General features: G+C 44.8%; 1 pseudogene; it reads right to left on the reverse strand.

The window, feature by feature from the left end:
• Positions 1–8,406: 8,406 nt before the first annotated feature.
• LOC147725605 (uncharacterized) lies at positions 8,407–9,238 on the reverse strand (annotated as a pseudogene).
• Positions 9,239–13,836: the final 4,598 nt, after the last annotated feature.

The following is a 13,836-nucleotide window of genomic DNA, read 5'->3' on the forward strand; positions in this document are numbered from 1 at the left end:
GCAACTTTTGTAAAGCTGGAAAGATGTGAACAAGAAATCGAGGCTGTTTCATGTTTTGGAAAATTGCTGCTGCTGGATGGATACAGCTGTGTTCCTTAATTCATGAGGCAGGGGCTAAAAATACAGCATGACGCAGGGGAGGGGAGTATGGTCCCAGGGATCAGAAGAGATGCATGACATGAGGACTGGTGACGAGCAAAATATGATTCATTGTGATGAGAAAACGACGAAGCAGAACGTTCAGCAGGGGCCATGTTTCTATAGATATGCAGATGACTCTCAACTCCTACTTGCAACCACTGGTGACACTAAAAAGTGCAAACTCACACAGGGTAAACACAGTTGAATGAGGATCTAAGCACTAGCAAAACCGGATTGGGGCTCAGAAGGCCATTGCTATGTTACAAAATACATGGCCTTCTTCGCCCATCTACCTGACCCTAAAAATGAAAATGCTTTGATTTCGGTTTGACCCTCAACTCACCGTGGAAAACCAAGGGCCTTATTTATGGGGTTTTGGCATGGGGCAGCGCTGCAAGTTGCCTTGCAGCGCTGCCCTACGTCACAGTGAAAGGGCAGGAATATAAGTATTTATCCTATATGATTCATTGCTGTCCTTTCCCCATGCGCAGGCACCGTTTCAGCAGCCTAGCGCTAAGCCAGGCACCCTTGTTTCAAGGTGCAAGGATGCCTGCGTTGGAGGTAGGATTGTTTTTGTGCAGTAAGTGGCACCTTCCTGCAGGAATAAATCCACGGTGGCGTTTTCATCCTTCCTAGTGTGCTGCAGAACGCATCACACATAGAAAGAGGAAAACATGAGAAATGCAGATATTTCTCCTTGTTGCACATGCCCTGGGGAGGCGTAGCATCTTGACACATTCTCAGGTGTACAAATCTTTGCAAATCTGGGAATATGTCAACACACCTTTGAGTTGCATAGGAACACCCACTGCAACACCCATGGAACGCCTCCCTTGTGCATAGTAAGGTGATGCAATGATTTGCACTTTGTTGCCTTGCTCAAGCCACTCAAAGATATGCAATGATGCTTTGCGTGGCCTCATAAATATGACTCAGAGCCTTGCCTCACGCATGTGCCACTATGCGTGTTACAAACTTGACATAAGGCTCTCATAAATATGCCCCCACGTCTGCCAGTTTATTTGGAACTGTATGTGTCATTTTAAAGTATTCATCAAGCTGTACCTATTATGTGTTTTTTTTTCAGTTTTATATTGCGTGGCTCAATGGCATCGGGGCGCTATAAATGAGCACCAGATTACATTACACAAGGTCAGTTTTATCTTTGTTAGACATGGGGAGAGCAAGTGATTTGCCCAGAATCACATGATGTTGAGCAGATGCGGGAAATGAATCTTGTTACCCTGTTCCAAAGTTGGCAGCTGTTAGACCACATCCCCTCCATTAGGGAACAAGCTAGAGCCGGCCTAGCCCGGGCTTTGGTAGTATCTCACTTACACTACAGTCAATCAGTGTCCATTGGGGCCCCTACAAAGTTATTGAGCCGCCTCTGGGCAGTACAGAATAATGGGGTTAAGAGAATTCTACGTACAGCCCATGGGGACCTTATCTATGTTGCATTGAGGAGGCTAAACTGGTTCCCATTACAGAGCCCATGAAGGTTGGAACTCTTTCAGAGGTTCAAAGTTCTGTAGATCCACCGTGCTCTCAACACTGCAAACTAGGGGCCAGATGTAGGTTGGCAAATACCGGTCGGTAACAGCCGATTTCGGCCGTTACCGGCTGGTATTTGCTAATGGAGAAGTAGGGGCCTTAAAATATACCGAATCGGTAAATTTACTGAATCAGTAAATACAGATGTAGGTGGCACTGGAAACAGTGCCACAGGCCATTACCGATTCGTTATTTACCATGTAATACTATTCCATGGTAAAAAACGAATTCCAGTGTACATGCACATCTGTGCATGTACAGCTGTGCCATGTGGCACACAGACATGCCCTAAGGGCATGTATGTGTGTCACATGGCACACAAGCCAGCAACAGGGGTGCAACAGGGTGTCAAAGTGACACCCTGTCCCCCTTGTAAAATCAGTAATTTTACCGATTCGGTAACTACCAAATCGGTATTTGCTATTGAATCCTAAGGGCTTCAAGGCCCATAGGAATCAATAGCAAATACCGATTCGGTAATTACCGAATCGGTAATTACCAAATCTTACCGATTCGGTATTTTTACCGAATTTTTTACCTACATAGCAATTACCGAATAGTAAATACCGAATCGGTAAAATTCCGTATTTACCATTCGGTAATTTGCTATTACCTACATCTAGGCCTAGATTGGAAAGGTAAGTCCCGAGTGGAAATCTTAGATGTGCTTCTATAGACCTTCTAATTGTCTCATTTATCTCACGTACCATGGGAGGGAGACTGCGCTACTTTGTGGGGGCACGAGTTTGGTACAAGCTTCCCTAGATAGCAATGATTTGAAAAACCCTACTCCTTTCACAAAGGGCCTAAAGATTTTTCTCTTTGATAGTGCATAACGTGCTCTCCTTGCCGCATTCACCTCATTTTCTGTTGATGTTTTCTCTGTATGAATCTTTGGGCTTTGGCATACTGAATATGGCTTAGTTTGTGTCTATGTGGCACCCTTCTGCAAGGATGCTCGAGAAATTAGCAAAAATGCATCATTATGTTGATACACTACTCTATAACATGCCAAGATCTAACGCTGATTGAAAATGTAAATTAGAGTAATGTAATGTCGCTTATCGTAATGCATTCTCAAGATTGTCAGTAGTTTTATAACTTGATGAAGTCAAAGAAAATCTGGCCATGTGCTAATCTAAGACTGAAAGTGTTTAATAGTAAAAGAAAAATGCATTATCTGTAAATCGCAGATTAGGCCGGCAACCGGTACTCTGTAGGCAAAAGCAAGCTTCTCATGGAGATGCATGACTTTGTAAAATAAGGGGAGTGCATAGGTGCCTGAGCCTGAGACCTTGAGAAAGGAAGAGGACAACCTTTTATTTGTAACAAGAATGTAAACTTTTTCGTCTGGACATGCTAATAAAACACTTTTTTGTCTCAAAAGCCAAGGTGTCAAAGAAGGGATTGAAAGGTCATAGACGATCTCTTCCTCTAAGCCAGGTGAGCATGAAGAAGAACACATGGCTGCAACAGTTACAAGCGTGAATAAGAACACACACATGGCTCTAACAGTTGCAAGCATGAAGAGGAACACATGGCTGCAGTAGTTACAAGCGTGAACAAGCACACACATGGCTGCAATAGTTACAAACGTGAAGAGGAACACATGGCTGCAGCAGTTGCAAGCGAAAACAAGCACACACACACATGGCTGCAACAGTTGCAAGCGTGAAGAGGAACACATGGCTGCAGCAGTTACAAGCATGAACAAGCACACATGGCTGCAACAGTTACACGCGTTAAGAGGAACACATGGCTGCAGCAGTTACAAGCGTGAATAAGCACATACACATGGCTGGAACAGTTGCAAGCATGAAGAGGAACACATGGCTGCAGCAGTTACAAGCGTGAAGAAGCACACACACATGGCTGCAACAGTTGCAAGCATGAAGAGGAACACATGGCTGCAGCAGTTACAAGCGTGAAGAAGCACACACACATGGCTGCAACAGTTACAAGCATGAAGAGGAACACAAGGCTGCAACAGTTACAAGCGTGAAGAGGAACACATGGCTGCAACAGTTGCAAGCATGAAGAGGAACACATGGCTGCAGCAGTTACAAGCGTGAACAAGCACTTACACATGGCTGCAACAGTTGCAAGCGTGAAGAGGAACACATAGCTACAGCAGTTACAAACGTGAACAAGCACACATGGCTGCAACAGTTGCAAGCTTGAAGCAAAACACATGGCTGCAGCAGTTACAAGCGTGAATAAGCTCACACGCATGGCTGGAACAGTTGCAAGCATGAAGAGGAACACATGGCTGCAGCAGTTACAAGCGTGAACAAGCAAACATGGCTGCAACAGTTACAAGCGTGAAAAGGAACACATGGCTGCAGCAGTTACAAGCGTGAACAAGCACACATGGCTGCAACAGTTGTAAGCATGAAGAGGAACACATGGCTACAGCAGTTACAAGCATGAAGAAGCACACATGGCTGCAACAGTTGCAAGCATGAAGAGGAACACATGGCTGCAGCAGTTACAAGCGTGAACAAGCACACATGGCTGCAACAGTTGTAAGCATGAAGAGGAACACATGGCTACAACAGTTACAAGCATGAAGAAGCACACATGGCTGCAACAGTTGCACGCATGAAGAGGAACACATGGCTGCAGCAGTTACAAGCGTGAATAAGCACACACTCATGGCTGCAACAGTTGCAAGCATGAAGAGGAACACATGGCTGCAGCAGTTACAAGCGTGAACAAGCACACACACATGGCTGCAACAGTTGCAAGCATGAAGAGGAACACACATTGCTGCAGCAGTTACAAGCATGAAGTGTAACAGTTTCAAGCATGAAGAGGAACACATGGCTGCAGCAGTTACAAGTGTGAACAAGCACACACACATGGCTGCAACAGTTTCAAGCATGAAGAGGAACACATGGCTGCAGTAGTTACAAGCATGAACAAGCACACATGGCTTCAACAGTAACAAGCGTGAATAAGAACACACACATGGCTTTATCAGTTGCAAGCGTGAAGAGGAACACATGGCTGCAGTAGTTATAAGTGTGAACATGCACACACACATGTCTGCAACAGTTGCAAGCGTGAAGAGGAACACATGGCTGCAGCAGTTACAAGTGAGAACAAGCACACACGCATGACTGCAACAGTTGCAAGCGTGAAGAGGAACACATGGCTGCAGCAGTTACAAGTGAGAACAAGCACACACGCATGACTGCAACAGTTGCAAGCGTGAAGAGGAACACATGGCTGCAGCAGTTACAAGGATGAACAAGCACACATGGTTGCAACAGTTACAAGCATGAAGAGGAACACATGGCTGCAGCAGTTACAAGCATGAAGAAGCACACACACATGCCTGCAACAGTTGCAAGTATGAAGAGGAACTCATGGCTGCAGCAGTTACAACCGTGAAGAAGCACACACACAGGGCTGCAACAGTTGCAAGCAGGAAGAGGAATACATATCTGCAGCAGCTACAAGCATGAACAAACACACACATGGCTGCAACAGTTGCAAGCATGAAGAGGAACACATTGCTGCTGCAGTTACAAGCGTGAACAAGCACACACACATGGCTGCAACAGTTGCAAGCATGAAGAGGAACACATGGCTGCAGCAGTTACAAGCGTGAACAAGCACACATGGCTGCAACAGGTACAAGTATGAAGAGGAACACATGGCTGCAGCAGTTGCAAGCGTGAACAAGTACACAGTCATGGCTGCAATAGTTGCAAGCATGAAAAGGAACACATGGCTACAGCAGTTACAAGCGTGAACAAGCACACAAGGCTGCAAAAGTTACAAGCGTAAAGAGGAATACATGGCTGCAACAGTTGCAAGCATGAAGAGGAACACATGGCTGCAGCAGTTACAAGCGTGAACAAGCACTCACACATGGCTGCAACAGTTGCAAGCGTGAAGAGGAACACATAGCTGCAGCAGTTACAAGCGTGAACAAGCACACATGGCTGCAACAGTTGCAAGCATGAAGCGAAACACATGGCTGCAGCAGTTACAAGCGTGAATAAGCTCACACGCATGGCTGGAACAGTTGCAAGCATGAAGAGGAACACATGGCTGCAGCAGTTACAAGCGTGAACAAGCAAACATGGCTGCAACAGTTACAAGCGTGAAGAGGAACACATGGATGCAGCAGTTACAAGCGTGAACAAGCACACATGGCTGCAACAGTTGTAAGCATGAAGAGGAACACATGGCTCCAGCAGTTACAAGCATGAAGAAGCACACATGGCTGCAACAGTTGCAAGCATGAAGAGGAACACATGGCTGCAGCAGTTACAAGCGTGAACAAGCACACATGGCTGCAACAGTTGTAAGCATGAAGAGGAACAAATGGCTACAGCAGTTACAAGCATGAAGAAGTACACATGGCTGCAACAGTTGCAAGCATGAAGAGGAACACATGGCTGCAGCAGTTACAAGCATGAATAAGCACAGACTCATGGCTGCAACAGTTGCAAGCATGAAGAGGTACACATGGCTGCAGCAGTTACAAGCGTGAACAAGCACACACACATGGCTGCAACAGTTGCAAGCATGAAGAGGAACACACATTGCTGCAGCAGTTACAATCATGAAGAGGAATACATGGCTGTAACAGTTTCAAGCATGAAGAGGAACACATGGCTGCAGCAGTTACAAGCGTGAACAAGCACACACACATGGCTGCAACAGTTTCAAGCATGAAGAGGAACACATGGCTGCAGTAGTTACAAGCATGAACAAGCACACATGGCTTCAACAGTTACAAGCATGAATAAGAACACACACATGGCTTTATCAGTTGCAAGCGTGAAGAGGAACACATGGCTGCAGTAGTTACAAGTGTGAACAAGCACACACACATGTCTGCAACAGTTGCAAGCGTGAAGAGGAACACATGGCTGCAGCAGTTACAAGCAGGAACAAGCACACACACATGTCTGCAACAGTTGCAAGCGTGAAGAGGAACACATGGCTGCAGCAGTTACAAGGATGAACAAGCACACATGGTTGCAACAGTTACAAGCATGAAGAGGAACACATGGCTGCAGCAGTTACAAGCATGAAGAAGCACACACACATGCCTGCAACAGTTGCAAGTATGAAGAGGAACTCATGGCTGCAGCAGTTACAAGCGTGAAGAAGCACACACACATGGCTGCAACAGTTGCAAGCAGGAAGAGGAATACATATCTGCAGCAGCTACAAGCATGAACAAGCACACACACATGGCTGCAACAGTTGCAAGCATGAAGAGGAACACATTGCTGCTGCAGTTACAAGCGTGAACAAGCACACACACATGGCTGCAACAGTTGCAAGCATGAAGAGGAACACATGGCTGCAGCAGTTACAAGCGTGAACAAGCACACATGGCTGCAACAGGTACAAGCATGAAGAGGAACACATGGCTGCAGCAGGTGCAAGCGTGAACAAGTACACACACATGGCTGCAATAGTTGCAAGCATGAAGAGGAACACATGGCTACAGCAGTTGCAAGCGTGAACAAGCACACAAGGCTGCAAAAGTTACAAGCGTGAAGAGGAATACATGGCTGCAACAGTTGCAAGCATTAAGAGGAACACATGGCTGCAGCAGTTACAAGCGTGAACAAGCACTCACACATGGCTGCAACAGTTGCAAGCGTGAAGAGGAACACATAGCTGCAGCAGTTACAAGCGTGAACAAGCACACATGGCTGCAACAGTTGCAAGCATGAAGCGAAACACATGGCTGCAGCAGTTACAAGCGTGAATAAGCTCACACGCATGGCTGGAACAGTTGCAAGCATGAAGAAGAACACATGGCTGCAGCAGTTACAAGCGTGAACAAGCAAATATGGCTGCAACAGTTACAAGCGTGAAGAGGAACACATGGCTGCAGCAGTTACAAGTGTGAACAAGCACACATGGCTGCTACAGTTGCAAGCATGAAGAGGAACACATGGCTACAGCAGTTACAAGCATGAACAAGCACACATGGCTGCAACAGTTGCAAGCATGAAAAGGAACACATGGCTGCAGCAGTTACAAGCGTGAACAAGCACACACACATGACTGCAACAGTTGCAAGCATGAAGAGGAACACACATTGCTGCAGCAGTTACAAGCATGAAGAGGAATACATGGCTGTAACAGTTTCAAGCATGAAGAGGAACACATTCTTACATCTAGCTGCAGTTCAACTAGTCGTTACAAGATGTCCCTGACAAGTCAAATGCAAAAACATTTTAAACCCTTTCATGAAGCTTTTGCATTTGACTCGTGAGGGACATCTAGTTGAACTGCCGCTCATTGTAGAATTATTTTGATATTGGATGCCATAATATTCACTGCCCACTGCTAATCTTGACCCATAATGCTTTGCAGGGCCTTTGGTTAGGATATTTTTTTTGCCAATAACTTTGCTTGGGGTGGTCCTAAGAGGATGGGACAACCACCGAATGGTTCAACAAGATGTGCTTTTTGTTGTCAAGGCTTCTGCTTTGTTCTTTCCTTAGGTTAGGGAAGATCCCAAAATCATCACCACTCTCACTGATTGCTAATGTATCAGTTTCACTTTTGTGAAAATACTATATGCTCTTTAGCATATAAAGATAGAGATACTTTATATGTATATCACAACTGGCACTGTGCAAGATGCCATTTGCAATTATTACACAGTGCAGACAAGTACACAGTGCCATCAGCTACGCGCTATGCAGTTTGTGTACTTCGTGTAGTTCAAAGTATACTACGTGCAGCTAAGTGTAGTGCTAGTATGCAAACTACGCCCAGGGTTATCCCAGATACCGAAGCCCGGAGCTTCAGGGAGCCATTGTTTGTTCCAGCTCCATTAGCTGTAGAGTAGTCTCTGGTGAAAGAGTTCTGGTGGCCTATTGCAGAGAGCCGCCCCCTGGTGCTTGCTGAAAGCCTGTAACTCATGAAGAGCACAATGGTAGACTCCCTGAAAGCAACTGTCAGGAACCCGTGGTGTGTTGGGTGGACAGCAGCGCCCACAACTGTATCTGTGGAGTCGCTGATCATGCTGTTCATTCTCGCTGTGCTGAAGCTTGGAAGAGAGGATGACAAAGGCCAGTGATCGGCTGAGGCAGCACGACTAGGAAGTTGCAAATAGAGTACCCTCAGTGCATCTAACGTATGACCAATGACACCCTCCTGCCCTTTCCAATGTCTTGAGACACTTCCCCCTACTCTAAGTGCTCAGTGCCACTTGCTGGTGCTTACGAACTGCTCCCTCAACTCAATCTCCCATATATCCTGCTGCCTGACCTAATGACTTCACATCCCAACTAGATGAAGAGTGATCTTTTTTCCGGTTGGCAGCTCCAGACTGCAGCTCTTGAAATTCTCTTAGCAACCCCAATAAAAGATTTTCCCCCTACCCTACCTCTTTGGCCACTGACAGGTCTTTGCATAAGACTCCTCCCCAGTTCCTAGGGAGCACCTTCTTCAACCCTAATATTCCCCTCTGGTGTTCCCGGGCCCCCTTTACACAGACAACTTGGTTCCAAGGTACCGGGACCCACAACAACCTCCGGCCGACCTCTGCCATTATTCTTGAGCAGCCGGCATGCAGCACCGGCTACGCCCACCAATCACAGAGCGAGTAACAAACAGGAAACACACGGTCTCCAGTGACAGCCAATCATGATGAGGTAAGAATGAAATGCCGCGCAAGCCAACCATAATGGAAAACGCTAGACAGTATTCTGAAACGTCACGCTAAGTGAAAGAAACGTCAGCAGCACAGCTGGTATAAAGATCTTTTAACAACGCTTACGCCATAGAGGACTGGAAGATGACGTCACCCAGTGTGACAACGTTCTTTCGCTTTCTGCTCTTTTTTTTGTTGCTATGCGATATAGCGCAGGTGGCCCGAGGGCCTTACAGCAATTTACATAAGCGCTAGACCAGATTACACAATTTTCCTTGCACGGGGGAGGATTATTTTTTGTCCAGAATGACTGGATTTTGTGCCAGATTTGAAGCCTTTTTCCCCAGTGCCAAGCTCAGCAGTTCCAGCCATAAGACACATCTCTGCCTCTTTAAGGGGCTCTCCGCATCGTTAAGGGGCTTCCGTATTTTAAACAAGCACAAGTGCGCGATTCCTCGTGCGACGGGAGGGGAGAGAGGAAGGGGCTCGCGCGATTCTCTTGCAGAAGCGAGCAGCAAGGCGCGATAATTGATAACATATGGTGCTGCTGCTCGCTCCTGCAAGGGAATCGCCAAACGTGCAGGTGTTGCCATTGAAAGCAATGCAAAGCGTGCACCTTTTTGGCCTCAAAACCAACTCGATGGCTAAAGGTCTTTTTCCTAAGCAGTGCTTGCGCGCTGCGTAGGGGGAACCTAAAAAGCACACACAGCTGCAACAGTTACGCGCATGAACAAGCACACATAGCTGCAACAGTTACAAGCTTAAACAAGAACCTGTAGCTGCAACCGTTGCAAGCATGAACAAGCAAAGATAGCTGCAACAGTTACAAGCATGAACAATAACATATGGCTGCAACAGTTACAAGCATAAACAAGCACACATAGCTGCAACAGACACATTTATGCTAAGGCAGTAAGTCACATTCTAGAATTACTGCGTTAGTTGGGAGATCACAGTAGTGGACTTTTTTTTTTTAGCTATTTCCGCTTTAGAGAGGAGGCGCATTAATGTCCAGTTGTAAGCTCCCACTGTGCAGAGACGTTTTAAGGCATGAGCAAAGTGGGCAAGTGACCAGGACCCCAGCTTTCATGGGGAGCCTTTGGAACGTGAACTTTCCATCTATAGGATCTCTGTATATTTGATTGTCTTTCAAAACCTCTCGTCCTACCTCTACTGCTATCTTCGTTTCTCTACCAAGTGTCCTCATAAGGATTTTTTGGGGTCTCAGGCGAGTCATATTTCAACTGTTTTTGTGTGAACATCTTAAAGTTTAAGCTATAATGTACTACTGTTCAGCTACATGCAGGATTGAATAAGCAGGAATGGGTAATACAATTCAAATTTGTTCTATACAGGGCCACCTTAATTATGTCTTGCCTCAGACCCCCAAATTCCTTATGATGACATTGTCGTTCTGGACTGAGAAGGTATTGGTCATTTTGTGATTCAGACAGCATGTATAGATGCCAGCTCAAACCAGACTGCAAGGAGACATCTACAGCAAGTGGCTAACAGAGGTGCTTGAAGCAGGATTCTGAGAAACAAAGCGAGAAAAGGGAGTTGTTTTCTCAGAGTGGTCCATGAAGGCTGTATAATCCTTCAAGCTCAAATACAACAGTATCCTAGAAAGATTATTTTGTTTCCCGCTCACAAATCATCAGTGTCTTGGACAGAGATTCCTGTCAGTCTTTTTATTGGTCTGTAGCCTCATTCATAGTAGTGTACATAGGCGCATTTGTGGATGGGTAGCATGCTACTCTGTGAGAGTGTTTGCATGCAAGAGTGTGTGTTTGACATGTGACCTTTTGCAAGAAGTATTTGATTATCTTAATTAGGATAATAGGTCTGCTTGTGTTTTTTTGTCACTTTCATGCATGTGGTGGAGCTAAAGGAGTGAGAGAAAGGGCACTTATGCCTATTAATTAGTAGAATATGAATTGAAAATGAAGGCTTATGGCTTATGGACCCAGGGCCATATTCACAAGGGCATTGCACACCCGGAGTGTCACTTTTTGCACTGTGCCATTGGCGCTGTGCCCGGCTCCATATTTAAAAGGTGGCGCTAAGCCACTTTGCGTGACCTAATGCCACCTTGTATATATGGTCCTCCTCGATGCAGGTTTCTGCAGCAAAGGGGCATGCAAAAGGTGTTGCTGTGGGTCATCCACGCAACACCCATTGCTTTTTGACATGGCTTCAGGATTGCAGGGGTCTGTATATCTGAGGCAGCGCCTAAAATATGCGCCTCCCCAAGGCAGGCATAAGAGTGGCGCAATGAGGGGAAACACTTTTATTTCTCCTAGTTGTTTGGTCTGCAGCACACATAGAAGGAGCAAAATACCATTATTGTTTGTTTTTATGCCTGCTTTTTTTGTGCTGGCGCAGGGGTGAGTACAGGAGTGTGGCGTGTTTTTGTAAATAAGCCACATTCTTTCAATTAGTAAATGACGCAGCTCGGCGTAGCAAAATTGCTTGCTGCACCACACTGCACCATTTTCTTGTAAATATGTCTCCAGTGTTTTGTTGTTGCATGTGTATGGCAACCTCCTCCTAAAGTACTGCTGTAAATGCTGTAAATGTAGAGCTGCGTTTACTTGAAACCTGAAATAAAAAGAGGTAGCCATACGTGAACGTGCACGCGTGTAGCTATAGTTTTGGGTGGGTGGGTATCACAGTGACTACTGTACTGTCCATCCCCTACTAATGATGGAAGCTATGCGCATCTTCTTGTTGATGGGTCATCTTAGAAAGAGGTTCTCTGCCTTCGTGAATTCTGGGTTATGTTGATGTTTATTTTCTTAGCTGGAAGAGAATTCCAAATTGTTCCTGCTTTTATGGAGAAGGATGTTGTACCAGTGTGTTTTGAGACTGTGTTGCCATTCTAGAACAGGGGGTTCTCCCCTCTTTACAGCTTTGCAATTTTTCCTAGATGAAGAATGGGTCTTTGCTCTGGATATCCCTGTCAGCGCGTCTTGAATGTATTGATGCTATCTTTGATAACCTGATAAAATAGTGGATATATGCTTGACACGATAGGGAACCATGGGGCATATTACCAAACAATAGCGATAATTATCGCTATTGCTTGGTTAGCGAGAAAAAATTATCGCCGAGCTGCAGCGATTTTTATCGCAGGTAAACCTTGGTATTACCAAGGTTTATCGCAAATGTGATAAAAATCGGCAATAATGCATGAATATTGCTGAAAAATCAGCGATATTCAGGCATTACCGAGCTAATGCGTTTAGCCATGTTATCCACCTCCCATTGGATAACATGGCTAAGAACTGCTCCTGGGCAGGTGTTAGCTTTTGGAGATATTCGCGCTTAGCGCGAATATCTCCAAAAGTTGGTAATAGGAGATAGCGATGTTAGTGACTGTTTCCAGTCGCTGACATCTTGGCATGCCCACTTTGCATGTCATTAGTGATAAATTTTCCTGACATGCATATCGGGGCCCAAGATGGTCGCTATCTCCTACTAGCTGGTGTTAGCGACAGCTAGGTAATAGGGAGATAATTTTATCTCCGCTTTCTTGTCTTTTAAAGCCAAAAAAGCGGAGATAAATCCCTTGATAATATGCCCCCATATTACTTTCGAGAATAAATGAGGTAATGTGCCCCTCACATATCTGAAATGTCAATAAAACAGGTAGAACAATCAATTAATAAGCCTTTTCAAAACAGGGTAAAGGTTAGAAATTTTGAAGGTTTATTAAAATATTTAAAATTCATTACAAAAGGCAAACATATAGTTCACTAATTAATATAGGGAATTAGCATAAAACTCAGTCAAATGCTGCATAAAATCTAATAATTACTCTAAGTCCTAAGCCTGAGACAGACTAACATCGGTCTGCTTTCTATGAATAAAGAGATTGACTCTGGGTCGCCTCCCAAAGGAGCCCTTTGTATATGAAAATACACAGTGAAATTTACAGTCAGCATGGGGTGAATAAAGTGTTACATAGGTTCAGCAAATCAATCAACATATAATGCTGCATCATCTAACACCATCCCCTAAATTAATAATAATAAGCCCCTTTTGACATAAAGTCATTGGATGTAGCAGTGAAAATCTAGCTACACGAATACTAATGACATACTCATGGAAAGAATAGGCTCTCTGAAATAGAGGCAGGACCTTGAACAATTATATTTTGACGAAAGGCTTCCTTTGAGTTCACCGAAAACAACACATGATCTCAAAACATGTAATTTGTGTGCATTTTACTGCCTTTGGGCCCGATTCACAGAACTAACTTAAGACAAAATCCTAAACTTACTACTTTTGGTATTCACAGAAGGCATTTAGTAGTAGTAAAGTTAGGATTTTGTCTTAAGTTTGTCTTAAGTCAAACTTAAGACAGACTTAAGACAGACTTAAGACAAACTTAAGACAAACTTAAGACAGAATTAAGACAGACTTAAGACAGACTTAAGTTAGGATCTGTCTTAAGTCTGTCTTAAGTCTGTCTTAAGTTTGTCTTAAGTCAA

Source organism: Lissotriton vulgaris, chromosome 3_2 (assembly GCF_964263255.1).
Source record: "Lissotriton vulgaris chromosome 3_2, aLisVul1.2, whole genome shotgun sequence".
In the NCBI taxonomy this organism is placed as follows: Eukaryota; Metazoa; Chordata; class Amphibia; order Caudata; family Salamandridae; genus Lissotriton; species Lissotriton vulgaris.